The following is a 20062-nucleotide window of genomic DNA, read 5'->3' on the forward strand; positions in this document are numbered from 1 at the left end:
TTTATTGCTTTATAAGTAAAAAGAAAAATAGAAAGGCATTGATTAAAAATGGGATAAATTGATGACTTATTATCTTAAACCTTACTCCAAAGTTGAGTAGGTATTTACAAAGACAAAAAGGTGGATTTAAGACCACTTCCTGCTGGAATCTTCTTGAGTAGGCACTATGTCAGCAAATCAAAAATTCAGAAGGTGTTATCTCAGGATCTTAATTTTTGGCCTTTAGAGAAAATTTCAGGGGCTTACATTTTCACTCTCAGGGTCTACCATGGTCTTATATTTATGTGGGCTAAAAAAAAGTTATGGTAAAAGAAAAATAATGGTAAATCTCACCAAAGTGTCTGAAGTTTCATCCTGAGAAAATGTCCAGAATGAATCCAAGAGAACAAGAGAAGCAATATCCACTTTTGGTTATATCTTTAGGTCTTCTTTTCCTCCTTCCTTCCTTCCAAAATGTCTCCTACTTTCCTGAAGAAGTAATTTGAAAGGTCAAGTAATGAGAAGTTGTGCTATTAGAATCTCTTTTCCGAGGCTATTTTCCAAGGATGATATTCAAACCTTTTTATCCTGTTTCTACCAAGAAATCATTTTGTTTACAAATAAATAATTATTTATATTTCCTATTTGGGAAGAGAATATAGGGTTTCTGTTGGACAAATACGTATTTCATTAGAATGTGCCTACTATATATGTCTTTATTTCTTTCTCTTTCACTCAGCAGAATGTGCCAGTTCAAGCAGAAGTGAGTTTCAGATATACTGGGCTGTTGGTAAGGTAGTCTACCAGACTATGCTGCTGCATTCATTCCTTTATTCATAGTTTCAAAAAACATTTATTAAGGACTTATTCTACCCTAAGCTCTGGACTGGATCTTTGGAGATAAAACTGTAAAAGGAAAAAGAAGTGTCCATGATCTATGACATCCAGCCTAATGAAGAAAAGAGACATTAAAAAAATAATCACACATGTACACAAATGATTACAGATTGTCATGAAAGCTGGTGATAGAGCTTAAGATTAGGATGCCTTAACAGAGAGGTTTGGGTGTGAAAAGGAGTCAAGATAGGGAAGTAGCTGATGAATGATGTAGTTTCAAGGGCAATTTTTAAAGATGGTCAAGACTAGGGTACATCAGAATTGATGAGAAAATACCAGAAGGCTATTGAAGAGATGAAAAAGAGAGAGAACCTCTTGCTATAGGATACAAACCATGTCCACTGTAGGGTTGTAGACAAATCTGGGTCCATCTAGTGAACCAGTGGCATGGCCCTACCAGAATTCTCCAGGAAGCCAAGGGGCCTGTGGGAGAAAACCCATTCTAAAGTCAGACAGAGCCAAGAACCATGACCTTCCCCCTAAAGCAAACCTTAGTCATTTGAGAAATGTGTGATTCTTCTTGTAGCACAGTGTTCAACCAATCTATAGTAGATTCAAGAGGCCTTCTTGCCACCATAAGTTGAGAGGAGAGGCTATAAATAAAAAGGAAATCTAGAAGCATCAATGTATAAAGTGAGGTAGACACTTCCAACAGACTTACTTCCAAAGAGTAGGAAAGAATACTCATTTCAGCTCCACCCTTGCTGTCACATTATCACAGTGAAACTTTGGCCCCAAAAGAACCAGGGCTTTTCTGGGGCAATTGTGTAATAGTAGCAGCATGTTAGGTATCACCATAACCCATGGAGGAGCAGAGAAATTGTGTCCACTGGTCGGGTACAGCTCTACTCATGGACACAAAAAGTAAAAGAAGCAGCTAGAACAAACCTGATCATGAACAAACATGAGGAAAGACCCTAAGCCATTTCTGAAATACTTGGAGTTTGACAGAAAGCTAAAGATCCTGAGGAATAAACCAGTAAAAGCTGAGTTGTCACTGTTAATGAGACCTCATTCACACTCACAAGCTGGTTGCGGACTAGGGAAATCCAACTTTCAATATGTGTATAAGAATTACAAAGGTATATATTCACTGTGTATATGTTAATATATCAATTAGTTATGTATTATAATTGTGTATACATGCCTGCATATTGTATGATAAATGGGTTGAAAAGCCTCCCCAAAATTCAGACAATTACTATTCGAGATAGAGTTCCTCTTCTGGAATGGAAAATTCCATAGTTTCCCATAATAATTATTTCCATAAATCCACAATGTACAAAGTCAAGAATTTTTCCTAATATTCAATCCGGATATGTATTCTGTAATATAAGACCCATTTTCTCTGGTCTTTAAAACAAACAAACAAAAAACAGGAGATTTCAGTTCTTTGGCTCTTCCTTTGGGTTTCCTTCTGTCTCACATCTGCCTTTTTAAATCTTTAGTTGTGTTCCTCAAGCTCCTTCATACTTCCACATCATATGATAGCTCTGTAATATTTTTCCATGCAAACTCATCTTCATTTTTAGATTCTCATATTTTCCTTTATATGTTTATATAAAGTGCCTGGCACATAATAAGCCCTCAAGAAATGTTGGCTCATGGGCACCTGGGTAGCTCCGTCAGTTGAGCACCTGCTTTGGGCTCAGGTCATGATCCTAGGATCCTGGAATCGAGCCCCACATCAGGCTCCCTGCTCAATGGGGAGCCTATTTCTTTCTCTACCTCCTGCTCATTCTCTCTCTCTCTCTCTAAAATAAAAAAAAAATATTTTCTTTAAAAGGTGACAAAAAAAGAAATGTTGGCTTAATTAAATGATCTGTATTTATTGTTTTCCTGCTTCGTTTTGCCCAATTCCCTGCCATTCGGCATGCTCTTCTTGGAGGAGTGGCACAAGACAAGGATATGATTCTCCTATTAGCACAAAGGACATAATTTATTGATCTCTCACCCAAATGAAAGCCCAATTCTTCTATTTCTGTAGCATTTGGGTTATTACTCCTCGCTAGAAGTCCACAATGTGGGTGCCCCTGATTAGCTAACAAGAAAGCCCTCCAGAATCCAAAAACAGTTGGCAGATCTATTCAAACTGGGTTTGATGGACTTGTGATTCCTGGGGAAGCTTAAAGAAAAGGAAACTCTTTAATTTCTGGAATGGTAATGGAAGCACATGGTGAGCACACCAAACACTACCCTGAAAAATAAGTATTCCTTCCAGTTCTGTTTTCCATTTTCCTTCCCAAAATACAACTACGAGGGCCGATTCCTTGTGTATCTTTCTGATACTACAGCCACTCTTAGTACAAAGGGCCCTTGAACACTGTATGTGGCCTTGAACAGCTGGCTAGCCACCTGTTTTCATACAGCCTGCAAACTAACAATGGTGTTACACTTCTGAAGGGTAGCAAAAAATCAAAAGAAGGATATTTCATGACACATGAAAATTATATGAAATTCAAACGTGCTTGTCAAGTGTAACTGGCCCACAGCCACACCCATTTGTTTCCGGAATATCTATGGCTTTTCTCCTCCAACAATGGCAGAGTCGGTAGTTGGTGCATACAATGTATGGCTCACAAAGCCAAAAACTTTTACTAGCTAGCCCTTTGCAGAGTTTGATAATCTCTGCCTTAAACAAATAACAGAAGAAGAAAATTTTTTTAACTAGGTAATACTATAGGCAATCTATGAATATAGGTAATGATTGCCTTGGGCGTGTAAGCTCACTTACATCCACCTAATAGTAGGGTCTTTACTTCTCAGCAGTTCCTTACTGGGATTGGTGACTTTGACCTCACCTGGCTTGTCATTTAATGAGCACCTATCATGTCCCAAGTTTAACAAGTGTTTTCATATAGATTATTTCTTTAATTAGGGTTACTTCTATATCTTCCTCTCTCTAATATTCTTCACCCCCTTGTTGGAGGAAGAACTGCAATGAGAAGACTGACTCCCAAGAGATCCCACACCTTAGTTCTGAAGGCTTTTTTTCTCCCCTCACATCCTCCCTTCCTTAGAAGGAGTAGTTCTGAGGGTTGAGCATAAGCAATGGGTATTCTCTACACTGGTCACCTTTGAACTGCTTTGTTCATTTACTCCCTACAAAAAGTTTGAAAAACAATGTACTCCATCAACATGTTTTTGGGTTTATATCTGTAGTTTTTCACTTTAAAAAGTCGCAAAAAAACTACTTCTGACATATCATTAAAATCGACATTTTATATTGACATTGTTACATTACTCTTAAATCTATTCAATCACTCAAATACCACAGCAATTTAATAGCCTCCCTCATCCTTCAAAGAAATACCAGAAAATGTTCAACATCTAGAAAAATTTTTTATCATTCCCATTCCTCTGTGAGCTCACATTTCATTCCACTTCACTGCAGAATTTTATTCTAATGTAGCACGTTTTATTACTTGAATGCCTATTATTGATCATCGTATCATACTTTTCTGCAATTAAAAAACACGCACACAAATTTGGACTTAAAAAAATCTAGTGAGTTTAAGATTTTTAATGTTTCAATAAAAAATATGCTGGACTGAGTGTATTACTAATTATTATCAGTGTCCACTTCATCGAAACTGCACGTTGCCCCTTAGGCTTTCTCTGTGAATAGCATGGACCATTCTCCTCCACAAGCACACATAGAGAAATTGGTGCACAGTGATGAGAGAGCATGCACATGGGAAGGAAGTCTCACACACACATACACACACACCCCAGGCACCAGCCACAGCCAGAGATGCCTGAGTACATTGGACTAGTGGAACACCTCCTAAGAAATACAGTTAAAACGCTCTGTTTAAATACTGAACGTTGAGAAGCTGTAGACAGAGAACCCAAAAATTCTCCAGAGTTAGTAATAAAAGCCCAGATAACAGAGAGCCATCATTTCTATTCAGATGAACTCACACATGTGCCAATACATAAAGGATTAAGGTTAGAATCAGAGCAAAGAGAAAAAAATATCTGAATGTGCACACAGACATCCCTGCCTTTCATTCCCTATTTTCCTGAAAACTTGTAAAAATTTATTTTTTTAATTTAATTTCAACTTATCAACATACAGTATAAAACCCAGTGCTCATCCCATCACATGCCCTCCTCAGTGATGGTCCCCCCAGTCACCCCATCCCTCCACCTCCCTCCCCTCCTTCAACCCACAGTTTGTTTCCCAGAGTGAAGAGTCTCTCACAGTTTGTCTTCCTCTCTGATTTTTCTCCATTCAGTTTCCCTTCCTTCCCTTAAGGTTTTTTGCACTATTTCTTAAATCCACATATAAGTGAAACCATATAATTATCTTTCCTCGATTGACTTATTTCACTTTGTTAAAATTTAAATTTTTTTTTAATTTATTTATTTATGATAGTCACAGAGAGAGAGAGAGAGAGGCAGAGACACAGGCAGAGGGAGAAGCAGGCTCCATGCACCGGGAGCCCGATATGGGATTCGATCCCGGGTCTCCAGGATCGCACCCTGAGCCAAAGGCAGGCGCCAAACCGCTGCGCCACCCAGGGATCCCTTAAAATTTAATTTTAAATGGAAGTAGCTTTAAAATTGCAGTAAATTCAGTCAATACAAAAAAGCATTACAGAATGCCAAGTTGCATCCTATATTTCTCTTTTTTTTAAGATTTTATTTATTTATTCATGAGAGACACAGAGAGAGAGGCAGAGGCACAGGCAGAGGGAGAAGCAGGCTCCATGCAGGAAGCCCAACGTGGGACTCGATCCTGAGTCTCCAGGATCACGCCCTGGGCCAAAGGCAGATGCTCAACCACTGGGCCACCCAGGTGTCCCTATAATTTTTTTCCAATTTACATTCCTACCAGCATTCAATAAGGGTGCCTTTCTCACCACACCTTCATTAGCATTACTTTCAACAATCTTCTCTAATTTGATAGGTGACAAATCCTATCTCACTGTATTAACTTGCATTTCTTTGATTACTAATAAAGTTTAACTGTTTTTACATCTTTATCATCCACATATGATAGTTTCTTTCCACTTTCTGTTTATGTCCTCTGCCACTTTTCTATGGAAGTGTTCATCTTTTTTATCGACTTAGCAGAGTTCGTTGCATATCAAATGTATTAGCATTCTGGAATATTTACTACAGACACTTTTATTTGTCTTTTAATTATCTATACCTGAAAAAATATTCCATTTATATAATTAAATATATTCAATTTTTAAAGCTTGTTTTCATTGTTTTTTTTATTTTAGTTTATGGCACAAGGTGAGTTTTCTTGGAATTGCTTTTTGCATACTTTTTTCCACTGATTTATGCTCCTTCTTTTATTGACACTGAATTTAGTTTCCCATTATCATACAGCTCTAACTTATACTAGTATCATCCTTCCCTATTATTGTTCATTCTTTTTCAGTATTTCCTAAGATATTATCATCTCTTTATCTCTGTAATAAATCATCACATTTCATGTCACATTTTTTTAAGTTATTTTAGGAATTTGAGATGGTACCAAGCCTATATATTTAGGTAGGAAGATTTATATGCTTATAACATGCCTTTCATGGGCGAGGTATGTCTCTATTCACTCTGATGTACTCCTAGAGCTCTCAGTTCTGTAGAATTTTTTTCCAAGTATGCCCCAACTTCCCACTGGTCACTCTGTCATTTATCTTTTCCCTCGAGTGCTAATTAATGATTTCACTACATCTGTCATCTTCCCCACTATCGCACCAGATCATAAATTTGAAGAAGACAGTAATCATAATTATCTATGATGAAATATCATATATTTCTTTTAAATTCCCCTATCACACCCAGCAGTGCTACCCATATACAGAAACGACACCTGCAACCTAGCAGAAATGTCATGGGGGATGGGATATGAGAAGGCTAGGATGGGGACCTGTGTTCACCTTTCATAGCTTCATGTATGATCTGGAACTATCACTTAACACTCTCCTCCCCACACTACACCCTGAGCTTCAGCCGAATACTGGTTTAAAAGTCTAAATAGTAGGGTTGCTGTAAAGATTAAAAGGTATAACTTTTCCTAAGTTTCTACACATCTGTATAGGTGACATGGACAAAAATGCTCACTGCATTGTTTCCAATAGCAAAAATCTGAAAACAGCATAAAAAGCCCATCAACAAGACAATGGCTATAATAAATAGTATATGAATAATGCTGTAAGTATATTCATAAGTGCCATGCAGCAATTAAAGTGAATGAACCAGGACTATATGCATTCATGGGAATAAAATTAAAAACGTCATATGGGGGCAGCCCCAGTGGCTCAGTGGTTTAGCGCCGCCAACAGCCTAGGGCGTGATCCTGGAGCCCCGGGATCGAGTCCCACGTCGGGCTCCCTGCATGGAGCCTGCTTCTCCCTCTGTCTGTGTCTCTGCCTCTCTCTCTTTCTCTGTTTCTCAGAATAAATAAATAAAATCTTTTAAAAAAATGTCATATTGGGCAAAAGAATCAGGTTATGGAAAAATATAGGCAGTTTGATAAAATGTATGTAAGTTTAAAGATACATGAACAATACTATGTATTACCATCGATGCTGGAATGAGGGGTCCCTAAACTGATTCATGAGCCAAATCCAGCCTCCCCAAGACCAAATTTGCCCTTTTGTTTACGTGGTTATGGCCATCTTCACACAACTATTGCAGAATTCAGTAGTTTTGACACAGTCCACATAATCTCCAAAGCCTAAAATATTCACTATCTGGTCTTTATAGAAAACACTCGCAATTCCTGCTCCAACCTATAGAGCCCTGGATGAAAGTGCTGAACCCACAGTCAGAAGAGCGCTGCAGGATGACTGGGTGGGTACACAGGGAATTTCCATAGTATCTGTCAAGCTTCCCTTATCAAGCTGGAGGTAAATACAAGGGGGGAGGGTGATGATATTACCCTTTTTTTTTTTGCAAATGGGAAATATTTCATAATGAAAAAGATCAAATGAAATTATATATGTAAAAATCTTCCTCATCTGTAAACTTATGCAAGTTCATAGAGGATTCTATGTTTCTTACACATTCTTAAGGCTCTGAGGAGAAAGTATTCCTTTCTTTAAAAAAAAAAAAAAGAATTTTATTTGAGAGAGAGAGACAGAGAGAGCACAAGCAGAGGGCAGAGCAAAGAGGGCGAGGGAGAAGTAAGCTCCCCACGGAGCAGGGAGCCCGCGGCGGGGCTCCATCCCAGGATCCTGGGATTATGACCTGAGCTGAAGGCAGGCACTCAGGTGCCCCAAAAGTATTCCTTTCTATAAAATGTTTGGGAACTCTGTGGTCCCTGAGGCACTACTAGAAATGCTGAGTGGCATAATGAGATCTGTGTTCAAAAGTACTCTAGTGAGAAGGTGGGATAGGGAGGGTAGGCAGTGAAAGGAGGAAATTCATGGCTGAAGGGAGGTGATCTGGTGCTCAGCATGGCAGTGTCTGGAGAGATGGAAAAGAGGAGACTTGAATACAGCAGACATAAGGAAGGAGGAAGGAAAGAAAGAAGCGATGATTCAAAGTTTAAGACTTGTGTATTGGTAGAAGCAGGAACAAAATGTTTATTTTACTTTATGTTTATTTGTATAATGCTGTAAGCTAGTCTTAACTTAAGGGCCCGGGAATAGTTTTAGAGATGGTACACACTGTTTGTTTTTAATGTGATAAGATGCATAGTGACTCGTAACTTAGACTTCCACTTTCTGGTTATCAATTTTTAACTTGTTTAGATACTATGTGTCACAGGAAGTTCATGGTATGTGGAGCTCCTCTGATGAGGCATAAACCATTTGCAAATGGAGACCTTGGAAAGACCCTGTTTCAATTAAATAGCTTTGACTCTAATTTAGAAGAATCTCAGTTCTCAGAAGATGAAGATAAAAACCAGTAACATGTGCTGGTTCTCTATAAACTCTTCACACCCAAGGACACCATCCTTGGTGACATTTTTCTCAGATGAACCCAGTTGTTGAAGGCAAAGTTAAATGTGTGAATCATTCTTTTTTATGTAAATTATTCTTAAAGAGCAGGAGAAAAGTAGACTTCTTGTAGCTACCATTATTTCACGCCCAGGGGAAGCCCTGGATTCAGTCCAAAGTTCAGAAGAATGTTCTTAAGAGAAGAGAGAAAGGAGCTCTTAAAAAAAAAAAAAAAAAAAAGATTTATCTTTTCCAGGGATTTGGTCTTCCCAGAAGCACTCAAACTGAAGTCATTCTTTTCAGGGCAAAAATACAAATTTAAGGTAAACAGATTCTTCCCAAAGTCCAGAGGGATTTATAACACAATGTTTAGCCAGTACCAACCAGCAGTCACACAGTATGGTCATTGGGACTCATTACTCTGAGAGTGGTGCCCTATAGGAACCAGACAGTATTTATTACTATCACAGTAACTAGTACATATTCTGGGGGAGATGGAATAAAATAATATCTACCATTTTATGAGTACTTGCTATGTGGCAGCATCCGTGCTACGTTATTTCATTTAATCTATAATAAGCCAAGTAGGTATTAATATACACACTTTATAGATGAGAAAATTGAGGTTCAGCAAACGGCTCAAGGTCACACTGCTAGTGAGAAGCACAACTGGGATGTGAACCCACATCTAACTCCAAATTCATGCTCTCTCATGTAGCTCTCCTACCAAGACTGTCACTAACCACCTACCGATTGCTAGTGAGGGTGAATTGGCAGTCCTGCAAGGTCACTTCTGCCTAAGGCAGTCAATGTGTTCATTTGCACAAATTAATTAAGCCTGTACAAGGTTGCCCATTATTTTGTTTCTTCTTTTGTGTTTCTAAAGTCTCTATTTAAAAGCATATTACCTTCAGGTATCGTGAATCAAAAATACTTCAGTCAACCAGACCTCTGCTTACTGACCTATCATCTTTTTTCCCAAATAATTTGTTGGGGTCCTGAAATTTTATGATTATTATTTGTGTAGATTATTTGTTATTTGCAAAAGTAGGCACCACACATTCTTCCATTCTACATGCCCTTTTGCAGTGTGAGTTTGCCACTACCCATCAATAGATAAAGTCTATATGGTCAGCAAGTGCTAAGAGTCTGGGCCTAGAATAAAATCTATTCTCCAGCCCTTGAACCTGAGCTGATGTGGTAATTTCTTTGACAAATAGAATGGTGGATGCAAGACATGTGAGTCAGGGCTTTAAGAGGCCTTGGAGCTTCTTTTCCTCATTGAGGAATATTGTCCTAAGACTGACACACTCTGTGCAGATGCCCCCAGATACAAAACATCTTGACATCTTGTACAGAGAGAACACCCCAAATGTCCCAGCTGACAGCTACACCATGACTTCAGACATATTAGTAAGACAATCTTGGACCTTCCATTCTAGTTGATCTTCTATCTGAATAAGCCACATGAATGAGTCCATGCGCAACTAGCAGAGGAACTACACAGCTGACTCACAGAAATATGAAAATTAATTATGAGTGATTATGAAATTAATTATGATTAATTACTCCTTTAAGTCATTATGCTTTGGGGTAGTTGTTACAAAGAAAAAAATAACAGATACAGAAAGCAGTACCTGGAAGAGGGAGGATGTATAAAAAAGGGGGGGGGGCTAAAACATATGGCCTTGGTTTGGAGATTGGGAATTGGGAAGAGCCTGGAAGGGCACTAAGGAGACTACTCCAGAAATTGGAAGAACAGTGAAGAAATTACTATAGGAAGCTGGAAAGGGGATGGGTTATATTTTGTAATCGTGAAACAATTGGCAATACTGTCACCTGTGGTAACTCAAAAGATGGAAAGTTTCCTAGTGAACTTGCAGACCAATGATTAAGGAGATTTCCAAGTAGTATAACGAATGTGCCAGTTGGTGTATTTAGCTGCACATGATAAGATTCATGAAGAAAGAGATGAATTGAGGAAGGTGCTGTTCATTTTGCAAGCAGAATTTAAAGCAAATTACAAAGGGTTCAAGACATGCTAAGTCAAAAAGTAAGGCTGTTTTGCATTTTTTGGTCTTTCCATTGGGCAGAAAATTCTCAAATAAGCAATGGCCCCAGGTATCACATCATGGGTGTAAGATCCATTGCTAAGAGCTCAAAAAAACTTAAGGAAGTGTCTAGTAGACATTCGCATCTGGATTAAAGGACTTCTCATATTGTCAGAGGCATTAGTTCATAGCATTATTCCATAGTAGTTTGACATGCTCAAAATAGAAAGGAGTCTGTCTCAAAAAATAATGGATATACATTTTCTGGCACAGAGTGAGTCCTAAAAAGGCTCATAATAAATCCATAAAGAGTCATGCAAATTGCTTTAATGAGACCAGTCAGTGCCATCTTGAACAAAAAACTGACTTGGCAATTTTTCCCATTATTCAGTGAAGTCTATTTCATCATCCCTTTAATGAGTTATTATTATTATGACCTGCTGTGACCAATAGAACTGTTCTACTTCTGAAGCTAAGCTTCAACAGACCTGTGGCTTCTGTTTTCACCATCTTGGAATGATGTCCTAAGACCATGATTCCATAAAGAGACCAAGAATGAAATACTCCAGGAGAGACTTAGCCATTCGAAGCATACCAATCAACAGCCAACATCAAGGACCTAGCCATGGGAATAAGATCTACTTGATCCTCCAGTTGAAATCAGTAGCATGATCGAGCCCAAGGAAAACCACCTGGCCAACCCATAGAATTATAAGAAATAATCATTATCTTTCTAAGCCACTAAGTTTTAGGGTAGCTTGTTACATAGTATTAGATAGTTGATTAAATAATCCCCCAAATAAACAATATGGCATGTTGGCCACTGTCTTATTGGCATCTGAAGAAAGTGAGTATTTAAGTAATGTATTTACTCTTTACAAATGACATCTCAATGTCAGTTTCCAGTGTCAATGCAGAAGGAATTCATTTGCTCACTTATTTATTCAGTCAGTATACATTTATTGACTCTGTGTCAGGCACCAGACATATAAGGACCAAAAAAAAAAAAAAATCATGATTCTTCAAGAAGCTTAGTGGAAACATCAGGCAAGGAAAACCCAATTAAATAGTCTGGGGATTGTTATGACAAAGGTAAGCACAAGTCCCTTCAGGAGCACAAGTAAGGACATTCATTCATTCAACATTCATTAATTTCCCCACTAGGTATCAGGGTTTGATCTAGATTTTGGAAAGATAGATGAGACAGAAAAAAAAAAAATCACCTGTCTTCAGAGGCTTACATTCTAGCAGAAGAGATGGATAATTTGCAAATAAAAAGTGAGATTTCCACTGGTGTTAATAAGAAAATAAAGGGGATGAGGTATAGAGCGATGCCATCAGACACTATTTTGGATAGAATGAACCTGAAAGAGCTCCCTGAAGAGTGGACGTGTGAGCTGAGAAGTGGAGGATAAGAAGTAAGCCATGCAAGAGGGAAATAAGCCCAAAGGCAGAGTGGTCAGCAAGTGCTAAGAGTCTGGGCCTGGAATTCGGGAAGAACAGCAAAAGCCTGATGAGGCTGGAGACAGGTGAGCAAAGGGACAGTATAAGAGATGAAGTCTGAGAGAAGATAGCTTTCATTTGGCCTTGTTGACTATGGTAAGGAGTTTCAATTTTCTATCCTAAATAGGAATCATTGGTGGGCGTCAAGCATGTATGTGACTAGGAAATCTTCCTGAGGGTGGTGGGCTGCCTTTTGAATTTAATCATGAGCAGACATTACATGAGGCAGAGGGCATACAGTGGAGATGACCTACTCAAGAAATAGCATCCAGAAAATGAACTATTCCTTTGAGGGAAAAAAAATTAAAGATTTTTATCTTGTGTCATTCTTGAAATAATTCTCAGGTGGATCAAAGATTTTTAAAATCATAAAATTATTGGAAGAAAATATAGGAAACACATTCATGACCTGCATGAGTGAAAGGGTGAAGAATTTCTTAAACAAGAAATAAATGGAAAAAAAATAAATTCGACTATATTAAAATCAAAAAGACAGATCAAGACACCATGAACAGCTAAATATATGAAACAAACCAGGACGAAATGTTTACAACATAAGTAGCCAAAAATCAGTACAAACAATATAAAAACAACTGCTATAAATAAAAACTGAAAGGATAAACAATCCATGAAAGAAACTAGCAAAGGATATAAGGAGGAAAATTCACTGAAAGGAAAATAAAAGTGGCCAATAAACTTTACAAAACGTCTGAAATTAATTAATAATCAGAAAAATACAAATTAATATAAGGAGATACCATTTCTACCTATCAAAAGTTTCTTGCATGACAATGTGTATTCTCAGAGTCTGCTGGTGGTGTCATCGATTTTAGTCTTCCTGGCAGGCCCTCAAGCAGTGTATATTAAAATAAAATGCAATTCTAACTCTTAAATATCGTCCTTTGCACAGGCACACAGGATGTTGACTGCAGCATTGATTGTATTCAGAGCAGAAAGTAAAATCTCCAAGTTTTATTAGGATTTTATCTCGAAAAATAACAATGATTCAAAACGATGTTATATTCACATATATTAAATGTAGACACTGGAACTCTGCTATAATGCTCAGACCTAAGCAAGAAAAAAGCTACGTGACTTCCGCGCGGTATTTCCCTTCACCATCAAGTTGCGTTATGTCAGGAGCATTTTGACACAAACTTATAAAGGAAAAGGAGTACGAATAGCTGACAGTCCCTTGCCACCAAATGTGGAAGGGACGAGCTGAAAGAACAGAGCTCCCGGGGGAGGGCACAGGGGCCAGGGCAGGAGGGTGGGAGGGAGGGAGGGGAGCGAGGCGGTGGGCATGTCCGGCAAGGAGGACACCTGCGCTGCGGGGACCGGTCCCCCTGCAGGAAGAGGGGCCCCAAGGAGGGACACAAGGACACTGCTTCTGTTTCTCTTAGCCCTTCCTGTTACTAGGATGAAAGGGGAGAGGAGGCTCGCAGCCCAACCAAGGGGAACTTCTCCCATCGAAGAACCATAACCTCGTGCCTTTGCCTTCCTGCAGCCACCCCACCACCCAAGGACCAGCCAGCCCTTTCTCGTGGGTCACACGGGGATGGGGACTCGGGTCCCCCTGACCCCCGCTTTCCCAGCCTGCAGCTCTGAGCCACAGCAGTGCCGAGTGGCTCTGGGACACCCCGACTGGGGGTTCACGGCCCGACCGGTACTCCCAGACCAATCTCGGGGCTGAAGCTGGCGTTGAGCGCCTCCTCTTGCCCCTGCTCATGGCGGGGCCCCTACAAAACACCCCACGGGGCTTTAGGACTCTTCGCACCTGCACCCATCACCCCTGAAATCCGCCAGCCACTTTGCCCAGCCTCCCATCATCCAGGTCTCAGGTTTTGCCAGCTTCCCACAACGTCGGGGTGGCAAGGAGAGGGCCATAGGGTCACGAAGGCCTGCCTCGTGCTGAGGACCTGCTCCTTCCTAACTGCAACCCTGGATGGGCTCTGGGTCCCCTCAGAGGGCAGGTGGGCTGGCTCAGCCAGTAGAACATGAGACTCTTGATCTCAGGGTGTGAGGCCTAACCCCACACTCGGGGGATAGTGTGTTAGTCAAAAAAAATTAAGAAAAAAAATGAGTTGTCTTCTTTGAGCCTGTTTGTTCACCTATCCAATGAATGTAAGAAAAAACTTCCAAGCAGGCTTATAGTGAGAAGGAAACAGGCGGTGGGGGTGAAGTCGGCTCATCAGTGGGCGCTCTCAGGCAGCTAGCTCCTTCACACATCCAAGGCTACGCAAACTTCCCTTCCTTTGCTTACAAACTCCCCGGGGCCTCCCAAGGGCTGGGTGGTTCTGTTAGAGCCTGGCCAGGTGGGGGAGGTATGGGAAGGCCAGGCCACACTCCTCGCCCTCTCCAGCTGTGGGGAGAAGCCAGAGGAGCCTGCAGGAGGTTCACAGGCTGAGAGAGGGTCCCAGGACAAGAGTGTATCATCCCTGGCTGGTACCTATCAGCTCCCAGCAGGTTGCATCAGCCACATTGCAACACCCCGAGAAAAACAGAAAGGTCCACAGTGCAAATGGCACAGGTCCATAATTTGAAAGAGGGGGGTGGCTCAAAGATGAAAGTGTCCAGTATTTCAGAAAATCACAGCTAGAAACCCAGTGATGGCTCATTATTTCAAAAAGATTCTTTCTCTGCATTTCTTGTCGATACTGCCGAGGTCCCTCAAACCCGGCCGTCTTTAAAACTCAGGTGAGGGCAGCCCCCATGACGCAGTGGTTTAGCGCTGCCTGCAGCCCGGGGTGTGATCCTGGAGATCCAGGATCAAGTCCCATGTTAGGTTCCCTGCATGGAGCCTGCTTCTCCCTCTGCCTGTCTCTCTCTCTCGTCTCTCTCTCTCTCTCTCTCTCTCTCTCTCTCTCTCTTTCTCTGTGTGTGTGTGTCTCAATAAAGAAATAAAATCTTAAAAAAATTAAAATAAAATCAATCAATCAAACAAACAAACTCAGGTGAGTTTCCCAGAGGAAGAATCCAAAGTGAGTCATGTGTATCGACTCCCCCTTCTGAGTAAAAACTCAGTTAAGAGAAAGGATTCAGGCTCCCCTTATAGTTAGTTGCCTAACTCCCTGTGGCGGTAAGTGGACAGGTGCCTTATTTGTAGATCTGGACCTTGGATAATTTTAATATCAAAGTTCTTCCTAACATTTTCCGTCTTTTAAAAAATATTTCTATCCAGTAGTAACATGATAAGTGGAAAGCATGTTTACAACCAAAATCAAAAGAGAAAGCTTTTCAGAGCCACTCTTCTCCTAGGAAAAACTTTTACTTTGGTTAAGCATGGCTTAAACGTCATCCTGTCCCCAGATCCCAAGTCATTTGACATTAGCAAGATTCCCAAAGTCACAGCAAGGTTTGACAAATCACCCAAATCGAGCACACTGTTCAGGTCAGATTGTCTATGGACTCAGAACAGAGACATTCCTGAAATTCACTGTCTCCAGTAATTTTCCCGGATGACCACAATGTTTAAAGGATAGTCCTAAATTGTTAATAAGGTAAGCAGCTGTTAGACCCCATGAACTCCTGCTTCCTCTTGTTTGTTTTTAGAGTTTCTATCTTTTTCTTCCCCTTCTTGTTTTCAGGACTTTACCTCAAACTCTACTGACTTAGAATTCATTCATCAACCAAACTTCTCAATGTGAAAGAGAAATCCTGAATGACAGCTTCCCCTCTGCCACCTTGAGACAGACACCTGGCCCCTGAGGAATGAGGTTACTTACTTGGGTTGTCTCAGGCTGGAGATGAACCTTCAAGGCCTGGGAGGATTCTGAGTCCAGGCCTCCTCTCCGAACCACAGCGATTTTGCTACCAGCGCTCAGAACCTGGGTTTGCATTGGGGTGAGTCCAGGAGACAGTGGGGTGAGCAGCAGGAGGAGGAAGAGGAGGGAGCTCTAGTAAAAGCTGTGGATGATCACAGGCAGCCTTCCAGCTCAGCAGCAACATCTCTTCTTTGGCTCTGTGCCTCATGAACACAGATTAGTCATTAACAATCCTTTCTCTGATAAATGATATAAACATAGAAAGGAAACTTGGGAGGGCCTCGAGATTCCCAGAACAAACTCCCAGAGCCCAGAGTAGGGAATGGGACCTGGCTGAGGGGCCCTGAGGCTCGCCTTGTAAAACACTTCTTCTCAGACTCCCCTGGAGGGTTCTGAGTCCCCAGGTTCCACAGGCATGGTCTGAACTGAACCACCCTCCCCCTCCCCACCCCCCAATTTCTTTTAATAGCTCTCCCACCTCCTGGGGGCTGAAGTTAGCAACTGAGCCTTCTTTTTTTTTTTTTTTTTTTTTTTTTTTTGCAACTGAGCCTTTTTGACCCTTTTCTCTCCTGGGCCTCCTAGAGCAAGTAATAACAGATCCATGTGGATTCTATCTTTGGAATTCCTCTTATTTCCAACCCACTCTGTTCCTTGGCTAATTTGGCCCTACCACAGCCTCCTTTCTGAAGAACAACATTGGCCTCATATTCCTTTTCTCTTTCTTTTTCTTCTCTTGTCTCTGTTTTCCAAGTGGCATAGCCACGTAAAGTGTAGGCCTTGGTCACATGCCTACTTGTTTGTCACAACCCTGGACAAGACACATAGCATCTCTGAGTCTTACTTTCCCCCTCTGTGGGGTAGAGGTAGAGCTTCTCATGAGCTGTGGTGAGAATTACATGCATGGTTTGAAATGTGTGAAAAGTGCCTGACCTATAGCAAGCACCCCATAAATTTCATCCATTATTTCTCTGCTTTATCAATTGAATTAATATTGACTGGTCATCTGCATACTACATATCTAGTGAGCACCTTGCTGGATGCTCTCCTAATCAAAATCCCCCGAGGGGTTACCACTGTTGAAAAAAATACATTTAAAATGCTTTGGTCTGACATTTAGAAGTCCTCCCACCCTCTGACAATCTCACCCTAATCTATCTTTCTAGTATTTTCTTACCTCCTGTCTCTTCAGAGACTTTAACATCTTGCCCACCTTGGCCAAGCTGCCCTGGCTCTGTGCATTTGCACAAGTTCCTTCTTTTACCTAAAGCACCTTCCTTTCACATCCTCGTATCTGCCGGGCCATCTCAAGTGCTAAGTTATCCCTGAAGCCAACCCCATTCCTCATCTGCCCCTACTCTGCCCACCAACCCCCCTCATCCTTTATTTGTACTTCTCTCACTGTCCCTCAAATCCTCTGACCTTGTATATTATAGTGACCTACTTACCGCTTATACAAGAAAAAATTCTGGAAAGAAAGCATGGTGGCCAACTTGTCTTTGTATCCATCCATGGTCTTAGCAGAGTGCCTCCCATGGAGAAAGTATTGCATAACTCTTTGTTAGCTAAATCAATGAGTGAGCTGAGAAAAGGACAACTTTCCAAAATAGCGTGAGCACACATGGGCATGTGGGTGTTGCCCATATATAGGCACACACCCATGTTTCCCATTGTAAAGTTAGTGGAAGGTGTACATTCAAACCTCTCAGGAGTGCTACATTCTACTTCTCTAATTGACTAGCATCCATAGGTCCAACAGGTCTACGGGCTCCCAAATATGGAAGCATGACCCAGACACACCCCTCATCACAAGGAAGAGGGGGAACCCAGCCCCGTAAGTTCTCCCCTCCCACTTGAAGGGTCCATGATGACACTCACCTTGCTCTGCAGCTCTGAGCTGTCCAAAGGACTCCTGCATGACCCCTAGACCAGTTCTTCTTGGATGGTGAGAGCCTGTGTTGTGATTTCATTCTCCCCAGCAGCAGGGGAAGGTGAGGGTTGAGGATGTAGACTCTGAAATCTCTTACTTGGGTTCAAATCTCAGCTCTGCCACAAATCAACTGGATGATGGTAGACCTCAGGGTTTAGCTTAACATCTCTATGTGTCCTCAGCTGTAAGATTGACATATAATGACTGCCTGTTCCACAGTGTTACGATGAAGATTAAATCAGTTAATATGTGCAAAGTGCTGGTCCAACTAGAGTAATATAGAGACACACTATGTCAGCATTAGCTACTACTGGTTTTCCCTGAGCACTTCACACTATCATATCTGGCCAACTAGACTGGATCTGAAGGATCTCGGGTATGGGGAGTGAAAGGTATTGAGGAGGGTAAGGAAAAGGCAACAGCAAAGGCTCTGAGCCAGGAGGTAGCTTGGATAATCCTATGAAGTAAAGAGGGCCCATGTTTTTCAACTAAGAACCTGGAGGAGGTATGAAGAAATAGGGGTTGTGGGGGTATGTGCAGTGGTGTGCTGGGTAACATTTGACAACTGGCTTTCAGAGAGGGGTGTATACACACACGCATGCACACATGTGTATGGAAGCCCTCTCACATGTTTCAACTTTTTAGATCTTAGAGATATAGAACATTTTCACAAATAATAACAGAACACAAAGTTTTTGTGTGTTGTAAATTCCATGTAGCCAATTGACTTCCACTGGGCTTCGCCGAACTCTTATATTGGTAGCCGATTTCCAATTATGATTTGATCAATGGAACTGCATTCTGGCCCATGAATGCTTTTCCCAATGCATTTGTTGTCATGAAATCACATCCGTGATATACTACTGAGCCACTACCCTCACACAAATTATATTTATTAAATTGCACCCTCTTTCAGTTCCAACATGTATATTGGAAATTCATTCACTAATCAGCAACACAAGTGGCTTCTTTGCTGAATCAGTAGTTTTCAAATAGTGGAAAACATTTCTTTCTTCATTTGTGTGTGTGTGTGTGCTCCTCACAATGTAAGGCTACAAGCATGACACACTTTGAAGTTTAATATTTCTGATTAACATTTTTCTCCACCTACACAAAAGACAGCAAACATTTCTTTAAAGGGCCAAAAAATAAATATTTTAGGTTTTGCAGCCACATCTGGTCTCTGTCATATCTTACAGTCTTTTCATAATACAAAATTTCTTCTTATTTTGCAGGCTGTACAAAGATATCCATGGGCCAAATTCTGTCTGCTAGCCCTGCCTTCCTTAGACAATTGACAAAGCAATAAATCAATCCTGATTTATAGTTTTGCCCATTTCTGTAGTGTAAATATTCTCATCATGGGCAAACTATCAACAGGATGGTATCTAACATGAGATGGTGTACCATTCCTGAGTATTTCCACCTTACACATACAATAGATATAAATAACCAGAGGACTATAGATAATTGTAAAATATAGCAAAATAACTAGGATGTGATGAGTTTTGAGTATCTATTACATCTTTTTTTAAATGTATTTAATTGGAAGTTTATATACTTTAATTTTTGATGTGGCTATGTTTAACAACCAGCTCAGAAATTCCTGAAAACTTCACAAATGGTTCTTGCGAGCCAGAACAAGCCAACTCAGCACCCCACTGAGGGCATGAGGGCCTCTTATATTTAGTCCTTATAAGTTAGAAGCTAGGAAGTATTATCTCCATTTCACAAATGAAGAAACCAAGATTTAGAGATCAGCAACTTGTCAAGAGCCATCAAGCAGGGCTTTAAACTCAGGTTTGTTTTCCCCAAAGCTAACATAGTTTCTCCTATATTTTATTCCACTATTAAGCTGGGAAACAGGAGGTCAAAATATTTATGAAACGCTTATCAATACTAGGATATTTTAATTAATTGTTGAATTAGGATAGAGATGAAGGAAGTTATGAACATATTGTTAGTGATCAACTCTGCTTTAGCATTAGATGTGTTGCATAAAAGTCACTCTGCCAAAAACAAAGATCTCTTTTCACA

General features: G+C 40.6%; 1 protein-coding gene across 4 annotated transcripts in view; it reads right to left on the reverse strand.

The window, feature by feature from the left end:
• Positions 1-16295, reverse strand: part of NR1H4 (nuclear receptor subfamily 1 group H member 4) — a 72510-nt gene extending 56215 nt beyond the window's left edge. For 2 of the 4 annotated variants that reach the window (XM_055336598.1, XM_055336597.1), the window contains exons 1-2: positions 16060-16277; positions 334-468 (exon numbers count right to left, since the gene is read on the reverse strand). The gene's annotated coding sequence lies outside the window, so the exon portion shown is untranslated. Of the gene's footprint in view, positions 1-333; positions 469-1209; positions 1300-16059 lie in introns of all 4 variants that reach the window. The other 2 variants (XM_055336594.1, XM_055336593.1) reach the window with 2 other exon arrangements.
• Positions 16296-20062: the final 3767 nt, after the last annotated feature.

The sequence above is a fragment of the Nyctereutes procyonoides genome, unplaced genomic scaffold (assembly GCF_905146905.1).
Source record: "Nyctereutes procyonoides isolate TBG_1078 unplaced genomic scaffold, NYPRO_anot_genome, whole genome shotgun sequence".
Classification (NCBI taxonomy): Eukaryota; Metazoa; Chordata; class Mammalia; order Carnivora; family Canidae; genus Nyctereutes; species Nyctereutes procyonoides.